Source organism: Rhinatrema bivittatum, chromosome 2, assembly GCF_901001135.1.
Source record: "Rhinatrema bivittatum chromosome 2, aRhiBiv1.1, whole genome shotgun sequence".
In the NCBI taxonomy this organism is placed as follows: Eukaryota; Metazoa; Chordata; class Amphibia; order Gymnophiona; family Rhinatrematidae; genus Rhinatrema; species Rhinatrema bivittatum.
The window spans coordinates 86,627,655-86,644,437 of record NC_042616.1 but is presented as its reverse complement, the minus strand read 5'-3'; the positions used below and the strand labels follow the sequence as shown (position 1 = coordinate 86,644,437).

The window sequence follows — 16,783 nt, the reverse complement described above, 5'->3', positions numbered from 1 at the left end:
TTGCCATAAATGTCTGCAGTCAGATGTGGATATTGGTCTTGAGGTGGATTAATTAACTTTTTAAAAGAGAGGGGTGGACACCCATGACTACTCAAGCCCTAGCACAGTTGGGTATCACAGACAAGCCAGCTCAGCCTGAACAGGAAGGCGAGGATCCCATTTTAGAAGTTCTTAGAGGTCCTGTGAAGGCTTTTCCATTTCATAAGAGGGCTAAAGCTCTGGTAGCAGCGTGGAATACACCTCGCGACTGAGCCCTTAGTGCCACCAAGGCTTCGTCTGAGGGGTCCGGGGGTTCGAGCGCGCCTTTTCTATTCCGGCGTACCGGCAAGTGCCGCTGCTATTTGGGCCTGTTCGGCCTGCCTTGCGGCGGCATCTCCCTCGTGGAGACGCTGTCGACCCTCGAGACTTGGTCCCTCCCCTCCTTGACGCGTGCGCGTAAGGAGGGGTGGTTTTTAACTGCTTTTTTCACTGGACTACGGCCCGCCTCCTGGAGTGACGTCAGACGTCGGTAGATATTTAAACCTGGCGTCTGACTGATTCAAGTTGCTTGGCAACAAGGTTTTCTGCTCGACGCTTGTTGCTGTGTTTAAACTCTGCCTAGCCAGGATTTTCTGTAGATACTGTTTATTGAATTTGTTCAGCTCCAGCTTCAGATCTTCAGTCTCAGTTCCAGTTCTGGATTTCCAGCTTGTTTTCCTGGTTCCTGTCTCCGGGCTGTCTTTGATTCTTCACGCTTGTCACCAGTTTCGACCAAGGTTAGTTTTATCCATCTTCTTCTCTCTGATCTCCTAAGTCCCAGCGGTCCGGACCTCACGGGCTCCTCCCGGGGGGTCTTGGGCTTCCAGGGTGAAGACATCTCTTCAGTTCTCTCCGTTCGCCTAAGTCCCAGCAGTCCGGGACCTCAAGGGCTCCTCCCGGGGGGGTCCTCGGCTTCCAGGGTGAAGACTTCAGCTCTACATTCAGCTTGGCACCACCTCCCGGCCTATGTCTTTACCACGCAGTGTTCTTCCTCTTTCTCCATCTCACTCCGTTAGGCCGGCCTAAGGGTCCACCGCTACGCTCGCAACAGTAACAGTGCGGAAATCCTGGAATGTTAGCAGTGGTTTCAACCGATGCAGTATTCTCTGTTTGGAGTATCCGGTTTTAATTGAATTTTTTTTTTTTTATGTGCTTTTTCATTGTGATGTTCTCATTGTTTCCTAGGTCTTGTACTTGTTCAGAGGGTGTTATATGAAAATTACCCAGGTCAGGGTTGATTAAAACTGATTAAAACTGAAATAAAAATTTCAGTTTTATTTGTGTTTAGAGTTAGTTTAAGCTTTGTCAATTCATGCTGTCTTGCCTTTATGTATGTTGAGAGTGTTGATGCTGTATTTTCAATTGATTTGGTGTAAGGAATGTAGAACTGAATGTCATCTGCACATCCGTAGCTTTTTCAAAGGGATTGTTGGCACCTCTGTGGCTTCCCTCACAAGACTCCTCCTTGCTTTGACACTGAGTTTTGAGGGACGGCCTTATCTAGGCAGTGTCTGAGTGGTATGATGCAGCTTCCATTTCCTCACAATTGATTCAACAGTGCTCATTGGGATAACCAAGCACTGGGATATTAATTTGCAGCCTTTTTCTACCTTGTGCCTGTCTATTATTTTAATTTCCTTAGAATGCTCTTTGGTCTTCATTTTCACAGCTTTCCTTCAGACTCAGTCTGAGCAATGGTACTAGAATTTTAGGGGGTCTCTTTTTCAGAAAAGGTGACCTTTTTGAATGATTCACACACACAGAGGCCAACTGTAAGCCAATTGTTAGGGCAGTATCTTTTATCTGTGTAAATATAGCACTTCCACAGTACAGGGGTTGAATACTTATCAAGCAGCATTTTTCAGTTCTTAATTTTATTTAACAAAAAAATGCAAAGAAATAATGAATTATGACTTTGAAAATTTACTTTAAGAGCATATTGATTTGCAATAAATATACTGGAACAATCTATGTAAGTGTCATTTGTAAACTATACAAATCTGCTGACTTTTTAGGGGGTCGAATATTTTTGCAAGTCACTGTATATAGATAGATAGATTATATATATAGGTATGTTTTGCAATAAGGAAAATTGTGAATTTGTTGCTGTCTTGTCGGGGCGATCAAGCCTAGTTTTGGGTTCATTTGAAGAGTGTCATTACCCCTGCTCATAGAGGGTGGTTGTTTAGCTTTGATATAGAATTACTGACAGAATGCAAGTGTTACATTGTTTAAGTACCTTACCATACAGTAAAGCTTTTGTTCTTTGTCTCTGCTGGTAGGGGAGAAAAAACATTTATCTGGTAGGACTCAAGGAAAGAAAACTAGGTAAGAACCAATCTTTCCTTCATCTCACCAGCCATCTTGTTTTCTATATTGTTTACTGCTTTTTTTATTGAAACATTCAGAACAAAAATAAAAAAACAAGTCAAAGGAGTCATTACCATAGATAAATCTTACACATCCCACTCTGAAGAAAGTATGTTTTTCCCAATTCAGTCTCCCATTAAGCAAACCAATCTAGTTTGAAAAATTTAAGCCAATTAGACCAAATTTTCTTAAACTTATCCATGCAACCACTATTCAGATAGACCGCATTTTCTTTTGGAATAATATCTAGAACAGTGGTTGTCAACCTTTTTTTGGCCGGGACACACCTGACAGATGGTTCTCACATGTGTGACATACTGAACATGTGACCATCACGGGGCTAAATGTAAACATGCACTCTGCATCCACAGGAATCCCCTCAACCCCCAGCAATAATTGCAGAGAAGATCTAGGGCATTACCCTGTACAACTCACCATACAAAAAAGATATTCTGGTTCTGATGACATCCCAGTAAAAGCAAAACAAACTCCCTTTACTACCAGGCACAATAGCCTTCCTTATGAAAAGACAGTAATTTACCACTAATGCATATCCTATTGAGAAAACACAACAAATAAGATTGATACAAATGCCTACATGCTAGTAAAATACCTCACCTTGGTCACACACCATTCAACAAGTACAGAAAAACCACAAATTATAAATATGGCGACACAAACTGGAATGGAAGACCAAAAAAGCCACTCTGCATGCAGTGCAAACCTGGAGAAATGGAAAGAGAAATATAGCACCTAACAGACTCTCAGGATTTGCAATAATGCACACAAAGTTACATCTGTATTATGGAACACACTCTAAACAGTAACAACCCTATCTAAGAAATACAACTATTAAACCAGGCCCTAAACACTAATACATTTCTTATTGGGAAAACAGAATAAGCCAAGCTGCTATAGAGCCCCACACAGAAATAATTGTAAAGCTATACTAAAAATGTTACAAAACAACTGCTGAACAGAATAATATCCAACAATAAATAAAAATTATTAAAACATCACACACACACACACACACACGCGACCAGTCTCGGTCTCTCTCACACCAGTCATCTTCCTGACCAGGCTCTCTCTCTCTCTCACACAGAAACACATCACCTCCCTGACCAGTGTCTCACTCAATCACATTCATGATCTCTTATATATAAGCTCTCAATCACATACAAATGCTCTTGCACCCATTCACACCAGCTCTCACCCAGGCTTCCATTCACACCCATACACACAAGCTCTCACCCGCACACGCACAAGCTCTCACCCAGGCACCCATTCACACCCTCAGACACAAGCTCTCACCAAAAACTTCTTCCTGCACTGCAGGGATGGGCTCCAGTTCCGCCGCGGCTTTATTCCACGGGCCTTCTTTTTTTGCCGCCACGGGAGTGGGCTCCTGTGGTGGCCTCTGTCAGGGTCTGGTTTCCTCTTCGCTGCCATGGGGATGGGCTCCCGTGGTGGTCTTTGTCGGGGTCGGATTTCCTCTTCACAGCCACGGGGATGGGCTCCCATGGCGTCCTTGCTTGGTTGGGGTCATGTTTTCCTCTTCGCCGTCACGGGGATGGGCTCCCGTGGTAGCCTTGCTTTGTCTGAGTTCAACACTGCTATTCCTCCCACCCCACCCCTGGGCTATGCGATGCCTGCCTCCCCGGCTAATCAAAGGCTTCCTCCCTTCTTCGTACTCCCACTGGCAGGCAGAAGGGAAGAGGCTTCCGATTGGCCTGCGCGGGGGCAGGCAGAATGAAGGAAGCTTCCCATTGGGCAGTGGGCGTAGGAAGAAAGGCTTCCAATTGGCCTGCAGGGGTGGAAAAAGGGAGAAGGAAAGTACAACGGGCAGTTGGACACCGGGAGACATGACACACCGGTTGAGAAGCACTGATCTAGAATATCCATAAGGCAGACCTCTTCAGTCGGCTGTTCTTTGGTTTTTTTCCCCAGTGTAAGGCAGTATTTTTTTCTCTCAGAGGCTAAAAACAAGTTAACTATGCTATACTGGTTCCTTCTAAACCAGGTATGGGCAAACATGTTTGTGCTGAGGCCACATTACAAGTTATTGAGCGCAACGAAGGCCTGTGGGTGGGGCAGGGTGGGTCCTTGACACATCTATCAAATTTCCAAAACTTGCTGCAGGCATTTCAATATCCAGCAGGCTTAAACACCATCATTTTTAGCACCCAAGGAGCCCCTTCAATCATGGCTCCCCAATCTCTACCAAAAACAGAAAAACCTTCACCCCCAACAGGTACAAGATATTTTCCCAGCTAACAGACCACCTAACCTCAGTCACAAATACTGGCCATAAGTATAAATATTAAGGTGCAGACAAAAAAACTGGACTGGAAACTTCTAAAAGCTAGACTCGAATGCAGCGCAATAAATCAAAACCAGAAATATCACCATGCCTGATAAAACAAAGTCAAGAAATATAAATCAGTCATAGCAATGAGGAAACCATAATAATAAAAAGAATATTTCAAAAAAGATGACAAATAGAACACCACCTAATAATTGAGAAGAATGATAAAAAAAACTTTAAGCTTTTCCCCCAAATCAATCAAATATTTCAAAACAGCGGACATATCAAACATCCAATAATTAAAAATAATAAAGTTAAAAAAAAAAAAATTCCTGCGCCCTCTCCATACCTGGAAACATTTCATTTTCAGTCAGCCTGAGATTGTAGATATTCTTTCACAGGCACGCACACACACAATCAGACTCCCAATCTCTCTCTCTCTCTCACAGGCGCACACACAAGCAGGCTACCAGTCTCTGTCTCAGGCACAGACACAAGCAGGTTATCAATCTCTGATTCACAGGCAAACTCACAAGCGCACTCCCAAACGCACAATTTTACCTCTGCTCATTCTTCAGCCCTGCTGGCTTGGGTTGAAGCGACGACCCACCAGTCGGTCTCTTTTCTTCCTCAGCAGGCGCAACTGCTGTGTCTCCCTTCTCCTCCTTTGGCCTCGCCGGCCTGGGCTTGTCGCATCTTTTTTATTTTTCTTTGTTTTTAGCCCAGCCGGCCTTGGCTCCGGTGGGCGCCGCTGCTGTAACATTTTTTTTTTCGGCCCTACCAGTCTGGGCTCCAGTGGTTGATGCTGCTGCAACTGTTTTTCTTCTTATTTGGCCCGCTGGCTGGGCTCTGGCAGGTGATGCTGCTGCATCACTGTGTTTTTCTCGCTGGCACACCAATGGACTCCTCTCTGGCGGGGGGGTGGGATCACTGCCAGTGCCAACGAACAGGGCCTCCCCTTACCACCCAGCGATGTTCAAGAGTCATCAAGGGCTATAACTTGGCCTTTGATAATGACGTAGGGCAGGTGGATCGGAGTATCGGCAGGCTGCACATAATGGCGTGTCCCAAAGTGATAGACGGGCCGGATTTGGCCTGTGGACCGTAGTTTGCCCACCACTGTTCCAAACTATATGTGGACTTTAGGGGCTCAAACTAATTTTGATCTTAAACCCTGAGGAGGCTATTAAATGGGCAGAAGTTTGTATTAAGAAAGCTAATGCTTCCGAAGACGTATGATCTGCTAACGGAGTGAAGGAGTAGCCTAGTAATTAAAGCAGTGGGCTAAGAACTGGGGAAACCAGGGTTCTAATCCTATTGATGGACTTTGTGACCTTGGGCAATTGACTTCACCCTCCATTGCCTCAGGTACAAACTTAAGGGCCTCATTTACTTAAACGTTTTTCCCATAGACAGAATGAGAGAAAAGCCTTAGTAAATCAGGCCCTTTGATTGTTAGCCCTCTGGGGGATAGGAAGTACCCGCAGTAACTGAATCTAATCTGCTTTGAAGTGCCTGAAAAGTGGGATATAAATCAAATAAATAAATAAAAACATGCCCACTCTTTTTTTATCTGCACCTTCTTAATCCCTCAACATCTGAAAGATATCCAAGAATTATTAAAAGATCACAGGTAATTGCTGTTAACCGCAATGCTGTCTGAATCCTTAGATCGTTTCGCTGAAAGCCTGTCTAAACAGCCATGTTTTTAAGTCTTTTTTTTTTTTTTTTAATCTTTTTATGTCTGGAATGAGTCACAGATTCTCTGGCATCTTATTCCATAAAATGGGACCTGCGATTGAAATAGCTCTGTTCCTAACCTCCCCCAGATGAGCCTGTTAATCGATAGAACATCCACTCGGCAAACACTGCTTACACTGTTTGCCGAGTGTAAGCAGTGTTGGGGGATATAGACAGGTAATCTTGAATCAAGGAATGTCAGTGTTATGTATAATTTTATGAACTAAAGTAGGAATTTTATACTGTATACTATATTGTATGGGTAGCTGGGGGAGGTTTATTAATACAGGGGTAACAAGATTATAACGGCATATCCCAAAAAGAACTTTTGCAGCAGAGTTTTGCACTAGTTGAAGCGGCCTGATAGTGTTGTATGGAACATCTATTAATAAAGAATTACAATAGTCTAGACCAGCGGTTCTCAACTGGTGTGTCGCCAAGCACCGGCAGGTGTGTTGCACACATCCTGGTCTCCTGCTGCTCTTCCCTCCCTCTCCTCACCCCAGCGAATTCTTCAACGAACACTGCTGCCATTCCTGCCCGTGCTATCGGCACATTCAAGCCCTGAGGGGAACCGCAGCGGTGTTTTGTGGAAGCCGGCAACAGCAACATGGCCTTTTTCTTCTTCCCTGGCCCAGAAGAGGAATCGATGTTGACCAGGCATGCGGGAAGAAGAAAGGGCCAAGCATGCTGCTGCTGCCGCTTCCGAAATCATGACCCAAGGCTCCTCCCGGCCCTGCAGTGGTAAGAAGGCAGCACTCAGCTGTTTGTCTGTGCTCCGAGCATTGTGGCACAGAGCAGTGAGCTGAGAATTTGGCCGCAGAGATTTCCTGCCACACTGCTGTTTGGACAGTCCATCGATTAGCTGCCCCGTGTCGCTGATGAATGAAGTTGCCTCCCAGGTAAGATCAGTGCTTTGCCCCTGCTGATTGCAAGGAAGGTGGACATTAAAGGCACTTTGCACATTTCAGTGATCTAATCACTTTTATGGGTAATTTCAATTACAGATGCTCTTCCTTGGCTGGATGTAGTGAGTTATTGGCAGACCATTGCTTTACTAATTATTAGCCTATTACTGTCCATTTAGAGAGAGGACAAATTTCAAAGTAGACCTAGATATTTGAGATGAGGGATGTTAAGCAAGGAAAGGGAGTAGTGTTACAGGCTGGTTACGGATAGGCATAGGGTGCCATAACCCAGTGTGATTGGAAGCTGAGCAAGCTCCTTTCCTCCACAGAGGATTTCAGTGTATCTCAATTCTCATCCTCAGTTCTCTCCCCCCTGCTGTTTCAGCACTAATACTCCCAGTTGGAGCCTGCCCAATGCCACAGACCCGGGGCAACAAATCGAAGGATTGCCCAAACAGCAGCACAGCAGGAAATCTCCATGGCAGGAAATCCCCATGGCTAATCGATGGATTGTACTCAGCGCCACAATGATCGCAGAACAGGCAAACAGCTGAGTGCTACCTCCTTAGTGCTGCGGGACTGGGGGGAGTCACTCCTGCAGTTCCCAGCCTGTCACGACTCTGCTTTAATAGCAGCATACTGGCTGCCTTGTGCTGTACCTGCCATGTGTACTGGGGGTGAGACAGAGAGAGCGAGTCAGCATGTGTGTAAGTGTGTGAGAAAATGTGTTTGAGACTGTGCATGTAAGTAAGAAAGAGAACACGTGTGAGAGCAAGAAACTGGTGAGGGAGGTGACTGATGTGTGTGTGAGAGAGAGTGGTCAGAGAGCTGACTGGTGTGTATGTATGAGAGAGAGATTGGTCTGGGAGGTGACTGGTGTGTGTGCGAGAGAGAGATTGGTCAGGGAGGTGACTGGGGTGTGTGGGAGAGAGATTGGTCAAGGAGGTGACTGGTGTGTGAGAGGGAGATTGGTCAAGGAGGTGACTGGTGTGTGTGTGTGAGAGAGAGATTGGTCAAGGAGGTGACTGGTGTGTGTGTGTGAGAGAGATTGGTCAAGGAGGTGACGTGTGTGAGAGAGAGCGATTGGTCAAGGAGGTGACTGGTGTGTGTGTGTGAGAGAGAGATTGGTCAAGGAGGTGACTGGAGTGTGTGTGTGTGTGTGTGTGAGAGAGAGATTGGTCAAGGAGGTGACTGGGGTGTGTGTGAGAGAGACAGACTAGTCATGGGCCCTAAGGAAGAGGAGCGTGAGGACAGAGCTTCAGCAGCTATTGCTGCTTCTAGTTTGTGCAGTTGGCCTACAAGGGAAGGGAGCAGGAGAGTTGCTGGAGAGGGTAAGTAAAGGTAACTTTTAAGTTTATCTTTCTTGATTGACTGCCATTTTAATTATTGGATATTATGTGATGTGTCTGCTGTTTGAAATATTTTATTGCTGTTTAGAGAATTTTAAATACATTTGTAAGTTTTTAATGATTGGATGTTATTCTATTTATCATTTGTTTTGAATCATATTTATTACTCTAGTTTTAGAATTAGTATTGTATATTACTTGAGAAATGTATAAATAGAAATGTGGAGACAAAAACTGAACTGGAAACAGCAAGAAGCCAGACTGAGTGTATGCAGTGCAACAATGGAAAAACAAAAACATTAACTTGATGGTCACGTTATTCTGTATTTTGTAAGGTTCTGTCTTTGTTCTGTGTGTGTGCGTGACCCAGCTAAGGGTTATCTGCAAGCTTGTAGTTTCTGTGTAGGGATCTATATCAGCTTGGCTAATAGGTGTATTAGTGTTTAGGGCCTGGTTAAATATTTGTAGTATTGCCTTTACATAGGCAGGGTTGTTACTGTTTGAATGAGTTCCATAATGCAGGTGGAACATTTTGCGCATTAGTTTGCTTACATTATTGCAGATCCTGGGAGTCTGTTAGGTGCTATATTTCTGTTTCCATTTCTTCAGTTTTGATCTGAATGCAGAGTGGCTTTTTTGGGTTTTCATTCCAGTTTCTGCCTCCATATTTGTAGTCTTTCTGCACTTGAAGGTCGATTCTATGTGTGTGTCCAAGGTGAGGTATTTTACTAGCATGTAGGCTTTTGTATCAATATTATTTGTTGTGTTTTCTCAATACGACATGAATTGGTGGTAAATTACTGTTTTTTCATAAGGAAGGCTATTGTACCTGGTAGGAGAGAGTCTTTATATTGCTGTTACTGAGATCATTCCAAAATATCTTTTTTGTATGGTAAATAGAATGGGGAATGTCCTAGTTCTGTTCTGCACCCATTGTTTGGGAGGGGGGGGGGGGGGGTCAGACTGGATCTTGTAGATACAGAGTATATGTTAACATTTTAGCCCGTGACGATCATATGTTCAGTGTGTCATGCATTTGAGAACCATCTGTCAGTGTGAACCACTGGTCTAGACTAGCAAATATCATTGTTTGCAGTACTAATCTAATATCCTCTGGTTCAAAGAAAGGTTTTAGTCTTCTTAGAGCCTGATTTTAAAAAGCATTTACTCAAGTAAGTGGGCTTTTGAAAATTGCTATAATAATATGCCATTGGATTGTCTATAAGATTTACTCGCGTAAATGGTTTTGAAAATTGCCACAATAGCATGTTAATTTATGTGCGCAACTCCTTTGAAAATTATTTTAAGCTTATTATACCCTGTTTTGACCAAATTATAATATGAGATTTCATGAAAAGACTTTTGTCAATCCAGACACCAAGATCTCGAACTACCGTTCACAATTCAATAACCTGGTTTTCAAAATGAAACATGGGAATTTTGATGAAAGTTTGTTTAGAGATAATTATAATTTTGTTTTTGTTTTTAATGTTTAAAGGCATTCTCTTATGAGAGAGTCATTTCTGAATGGTGTTCAAGTAAACTTCTAACTCCTTAAGAGCAGATGTCACTGACGCTCTAATTGGGAAGGATAACTGGATGTCATCTGCGTAGATCTTAACATTTAAACAAATCCAAAAGTTTGCATAGAGGTGCATTTTATAAAGTTAGGACCAAAATTAAATTTAGCCAAGACACCTATCAGAAAGTCCCACTGCACAGAGGCAAAATCTTTTTGCACATCCAGTGCAGGAATACCAAATGGTCCAGGATAACATTCCATCTGTTCCAGGATAGTCCATGATTTCCTAATAGTCATATTAGTATTCTCTGGAGTGAAGAAAATTTGATCAGCATGAGCCAACTAAAGGTATAACCTTTTCTAAATGATTTGCCAGTAACCTAGAAGAAATTTTTAATCCACATTCAGTAACTAAATAGGGCGATATGACCCACAAATCAGGGTATTTTCCTTTTTTTTTAATTAGAGAAATAGAGCAGAATGCCCGAAGGGACAATTTAGAAGTCAAAAGGTCCTTTTAATTTATACCATTTCAATGGCATGCCATACATTCCAGGAGACTTTCCAGACTTCATAGACTTTAGAGCATCCCAGATTTTAATCATTGTACTAAGCCTGTCAAGAGACTGACTATCCTAAACAGGTAGCCTTAAATATGAAATTATATCTAGGAAGTTATGGGTTTCTGAATTATCAGCTGTCAATTTAGAGGCGTAAAGGGAAGAATAGTACGCCACAAATCTGTCGTCAATAGCCTTTTATGATTTCAGTATTTTGCCATTAGATGGCCTATTTTCAGCAAGTGCCTTTCATTTTCAAATTTAATCAATTGAGCCAGTAATTTCCTAATTTTATGGCCTTTCTCATAAAGACAATGACACCATTTATTTATTTAAAAATCTTGTATTCTGTAACTTCTAGAAATTCTTCATCCAGAGAGGATTATAGGTAAAAACAAATTATACATAAACGACTTAAAACAAAATAAAATAGGGACCTATAAAACCTCTGCTGGAACAGTCTTAGCAGCACCTTCTGCATTAATCATGAGAACATGTCATACTGGCTCAGACCAAGGGTCCATCAAGCCCAGCATCCTGTTTCCAACAGTGACCAATCCACGCCATAAGAACCTGGCAAGTACCAAAAAACTAAGTCTATTCCATGTTACCGTTGCTAGTAATAGCAGTGGCTATTTTCTAAGTCAACTTAATAGCAGGTAATGGACTTCTCCTCCAAGAACTTATCCAATCCTTTTTTAAACACAGCTATACTAACTGCACTAACCACATCCTATGGCAACAAATTCCAGAGTCTAATTGTGCGTTGAGTAAAAAAGAACTTTCTCCGATTAGTTTTAAATGTGCCACATGCTAATTTCATGGAGTGCCCCCTAGTCTTTCTATTATCCGAAAGAGTAAATAACCGATTCACATCTACCCGTTCTAGACCTCTCATGATTTTAAACACCTCTATCATATCCCCCCTTAGCTGTCTCTTCTCCAAGCTGAAAAGTCCTAACCTCTTTAGTCTTTCCTCATAGGGGAGCTGTTCCATTCCCCTTATCATTTTGGTAGTCCTTCTCTGTAGCTTCTGAAGATTCATACATTTTTTTTGCAGGTTTTTTTTTAAGATTGTTATTCACTTAATCCCTCTCCAGATTTCTGGCTAAAATCCCCTGCCTATGCTGACTTTGTACATTTCAAATTCATGCTGATGCCTTCTTTTCTGCTATTGCCCTTGCCAAGCAAGACTACTGTCCCTCAGACAAACTCTCTTGCCTCCAAACCTTATCTTTTCCACAGTCAACTTCCTCTTCATACCGTCTCTGCTTCCAACCCCCCCCCCCCCCCTCTTGCTTAGATTACGGCTGACTACTTCCATGGCCAGATTCGCTCGATTAACCTTGGGTTCTTCACCAAGTCTTCTGTGAAGAAAGTTTCTAGAAACTTTGACTGGCACACTGAGCATGCACAGCATGCCATTATCCACACATCCACGTGGGGTCCCCCTTCAGTTTCTTCTTTTCTACGGAGCCATCATCTTGCAGTTGTGGAGCTCTGCTTCTTTGCAGTGTTTTTCTTTGAAAATCTTGGTCAGTTCTGACTTTATCTGAGTCAGGGTCCCCTTTCTCCCTGCCTGGTACTTAGTGGGCGGCGAAGTAAGCTTCTTTTCCTTCTTTGTGGTAAGTTACTGGTGTGTCTTGCTCTTGCTGTCTGCCGGGCACTGACTGCTCGATTACTTTTGCAGTGGCATCGGGTTTTCATCGGTGCCTCTAGTGTCCGCGGACCATGTCCATCACAGATCCGCATGAGGTTTGTGTCCTCTGCCTGGGGGCATTGCATGACATCCGGGGGTGTCAATTTTGCAACCACATGACCCACAAAGGCCATCATGCCCAGTTACGTAAGATGGAAAAACTCTGAACCTTTGACTCAGGTGTTGGGGGTGTCGACTCTGAGAGGCCGCAGGGAATCAATGGACACCGAACCTTCACTGTCCACTCTTCCTCTGGGGCCCCCCTCTGGAGAGAGGGGCTGGAGATCGGCCATCATTTGTGTCTTCATGCTCCAGGATGTTGGGATTGTCTCCATCCTTCTCAGCACCGGGGGAAGTCACAGAAGCATAGTCACCGGTCGCCATCTTCCCATGGCACCGTGCTCGGGCCGGCACCAGAGCCTGCTGTGATGCCCCCAAAGTTACCCCGCAGAGACGAGGCATCGACCTCATCGAATCTGGGAGTCCCAGGCATTCCCCACCAATGTCTGTGCTGGGCACCGATCTCCCTCAGGTCTCTGAGGGAAATCTGGTGACGCCTCCCCTTCTTCCGCCGAGAACAGAACGGACGGACTTCCAAGAGGAGTTGTATCGTAGGGTGCAATTGACGGTGCTCCAAGCCGTTCAGGGCATCAAGCCACCGACCCCCGAGGGTGCAGGCTTCCACCAGCGCTGGAGCCTGCACCCTCGATCCTAGCACCGCTGCTGGAGCATCTTGATGTCCTACTAGGTGGTCTTCCCATACAGCTGCTGCCAGAGCCTGGGGTTCCATCGATGCCCATGTGGCTACCATTACCTCCTTCATTTGGGGCAATTCCCAGTGTGGGTTCTTCTGAGGAGGAGGTCCTAATGAGGCCTGCAGCATCCCTGAGGCCCTTGGTTCCACGACCGGCATTCCCTGGTCCGGTTCCAGGTCTGTCGGGGGCCCCAGTGCCCTCTGTGCTCAAACCTAAGGGCCTGGGCAGGGGTCCTCCACTGATGTCTCGAGTTGATCTTAGTGAAGAAGATGGCACGAGGGGGGATGATACCTCTGAGCCCTCATCCATTGACTCAGGGGACATTCCCTCAGACCTGTCTCCTCCAGAGGAATGACGACGTAACCTTTGTGGGTTTTGTCCGGGCCATGGCAGAAACCATTCCGTTCCAGCTTCTGACTGATGAGGATGCCAGATATAAGATGCTGGAGTCTCTCCAATTCGTTGATGCCCCTAATTTCCCATACATGACATTTTAAAGGAGCTACTCCTTAGAATTTGGGGATACCACATCTCCATGCCTCCAGTGAATAGGAAGGCGGATGAGGTCTACCTGGTGCAGCAGGCTTTGGGGTTTAAGAGGAGTCAACTCACACTTCAGTCTGTTGTGGTAGATTCTATGCTCAAGAAAGCCAAACGTTTCTGTACCCATGCCTCCACTCCACGGGCCGAGAACACAGCGCTGGATGCGCTGGGCAGGAAGGAATTTCCAGGACGCCATGCTGATTGTCCATATTGCTTCCTACCAGTTATATATGATGCAGTATTCTCGGAACCTCTGGAAACAAGTCCAGGAGTTATCAGAGCATCTGCCCCAGCAGCAACAGGACACTTTATGGCTCTTGTCCAGCAAGGCTTGGAATGTGGCAAGCAAGAGTTGCACTCCACCTAAGACGTATTTGAAACATCTGTTAGGGTGGCAGTGGCGGGCAAGGGTGCCCGCGGAATGGCCTCCCATGCACTGGCAAGAGTTTTTTCGGTGACAAAGTCAGAGATGCAATGGCTCATTTGAAAGACCACCATGAGATCCTTCAGCATCTGTTGGCCAGTACATCCGACCCTCTATCCTCTGCCAGGAAATCTTCACGACCAGGCTCGCGGAGGTCCTATTACCACCAGAGAAAATATTGTCCTCCGGCCTCCCATGTCCGTGCTCAACGGGTGAGCTCTAGGACCTGCTCCAGACAGCAGCAGACCCCCAGGCCTCAGCTGGCGCCCCAGCTGAGCCCCGCTATGGGGTTTTGACTGGCTGCAGGGGAGCATAAGCCAAATGACCGTACCCTTGACACTGGGAAGGCCGTATGTGGTTCTTTGTGGACCGCTGGCCTGATGTCACCTCCGTCCAGGTGGGTCCTCTCCATCGTTTGTCGAGAGTATCGACTCAATTTTCTGGGTGTTCCCATGGACACTCTCCCATTCTCTTCTTGGGGTTGGTCCTCGCATCAGGAAATACTCTTCACATAGCTCTCCGTCCTCAAAATGGCCGGAGCAGTCAAACTCTTCCCACTGCGGCAGCAAGTGGGACGGGGTTCTATTCTTACTATTTCCTGATTCCAAACACATCCAAGTTGGTGATGTGATGCAATTAGGGCATTTCAAATGGGGGGGGGGCACCTTTTAGTTAAAGCACAGTTAGACCACTGGGATGCCTTATTTTCGTTTCTCAGCCAAGACAATACAGAAACTCCAGCTGCTTCACGTAGCTCTTGGAAGCGGAATAGAGCCAGCGGTGTAATACAATTCCAGCTGCCCTACAGAAATGCAGCAGTGGTGGCAGTGTGAATCCGTTTCAGCCCTAGAGGAAGCAATGCGCAGAGTACGTTGGAGCTGCTTACCCTGAGATAATAGAGCAGATAACGTGGCTTTCATTTTTGTGCAGTTTCTTGGTAAAATTGAGGAAGCCCTAAGGGTTAATGGCCAAATTTAATGAGACAGAAGGCAAATGCTTGTCATTCCCATTGCTGCTGCCACTACCGAATGTGCCATCTTCCTGGCCAGATTACAGCTTATACTGGCTTTCTGGACCCCACTGCCTCTGATGCTGGTGACCACACTAAAGGATGGGCAAGAGAGTGAATGAGGGTGTGGTGGGGGAAGGGAATCAGAGTGAAGGAAGGGATCAGAGGAAAGTAGAATGAGGGCGAGGAGAAAGCAAAAAAGTGAATGATGAGATTTGGGGAACAAGCGGGAGGAGATCGGAGAGAGGGAAGGGCGAGTAAGTGAGGGAGATTGGTAGGGCTGTGGGTGGTGTAGGGAGCAGAGTGAGTGAGGGGATCAACATTGTGGGATGTGAGGGATTTGAGGGACTATGAGAGTGTGGGGCAGTCTGTGAAAGGCGATTTGGAGGAGGCAGAGAAAAAGTGAATGAGGGGAGGGCAACAGTGAGTGAAGACAGTACATGGTGCTGTTCCCTTACTTCCTCCCCTGAGGAGGCAAAGAGCAGGATACACACTTGAATTTCAGGCCCTCCCCACTCTGAAGAGAGAGAGTGGTGCATGCTAGTCTGCCACCACCCACCAAAGTAGAGGAGGGGCCTGTACCTTACTGGTCAAGGAGGGAGAGATGCTGAAGAGGATCATGTTCTTGGACAGTGACCCTGTCCCAGAATATGACCTGTCCCTGACTTTTACAGTCTGGTAAACTGATAAGCATGGGGGTAATCTGCACAGTGCAGAAGATACTGACATAAGCTTGCTGGGCAGACTGGGTGGATCATTTTGGCCCTTTTTCTGCCGTCATTTCTACGTTTGTGTTTCTATCAGAGGTGTAGTGCCAGATGTGTAAGTGTGGGTCTGTTACTTTGCCAACCTAATTGCCTTCCTGTTCCAATAAAGGTGTGATCTTCCATGCCCCGAGAGGCAATGGCCTCACGTACCCGACTAACAAACCTGAGTGTACAGTCCTGGTTGAGTACTGGTATGGGGTAAACCTGATTCATTTTAGCCCAGAGCCTTTTCAATTGCTGCTCTAAGCAATAGTTTCCCATTTGATAGGACTGAACAAATTTCCTCATTTTCCGATGTTACAGAGGACCGGAGAAGGGCGGATAGCCGCCTGCTGCCCCCCATCATAAGGGTGGAAATAAGGAGGATGTTAACTAAAAGCAAAGGTTTGCAAGAAGCAAACTTTTTTTTTTTTCAGTAGGAACGAAGTTCTAAAACAAGAAGTCACTGTGTAAGTTTCAAAGGGGGATAGGAGTAACAGAAAATGGAGGAGTAGCTATGGCTGAGAACCAGGAAGCCAAGCTCACTCTTTGTGACCTTGGGCAAATCTCTTCACACTCCATTGCCTCAGGTACAAATTTAGATTGTAAGCCCTCTGGGGAAGGGACCCACCATTGTATCTGAATTGTAACTTGCTGTGAACACAGATTTGGAAAGGCAAGTAATTCAATCCAGAATTAAAGGGTTGAGTAACAGGAACGGATAGCTAAACCTCTGAACATATTCAGCAGTCTGTACTGAGGGGAAGCCATGCTTAGAGTAACAGGACTGCGCATCAGTGGGGAAGGATCTGCCATGGCCCTCACTTGATCCC

General features: G+C 45.3%; 1 protein-coding gene across 2 annotated transcripts in view; it reads left to right on the top strand.

Annotated features, from left to right (window-relative positions):
* EXOG (exo/endonuclease G) overlaps positions 1–16,783 on the top strand; it is a 118,269-nt gene that overhangs the window by 44,508 nt on the left and 56,978 nt on the right. The gene's annotated exons all lie outside the window — the stretch shown is intronic.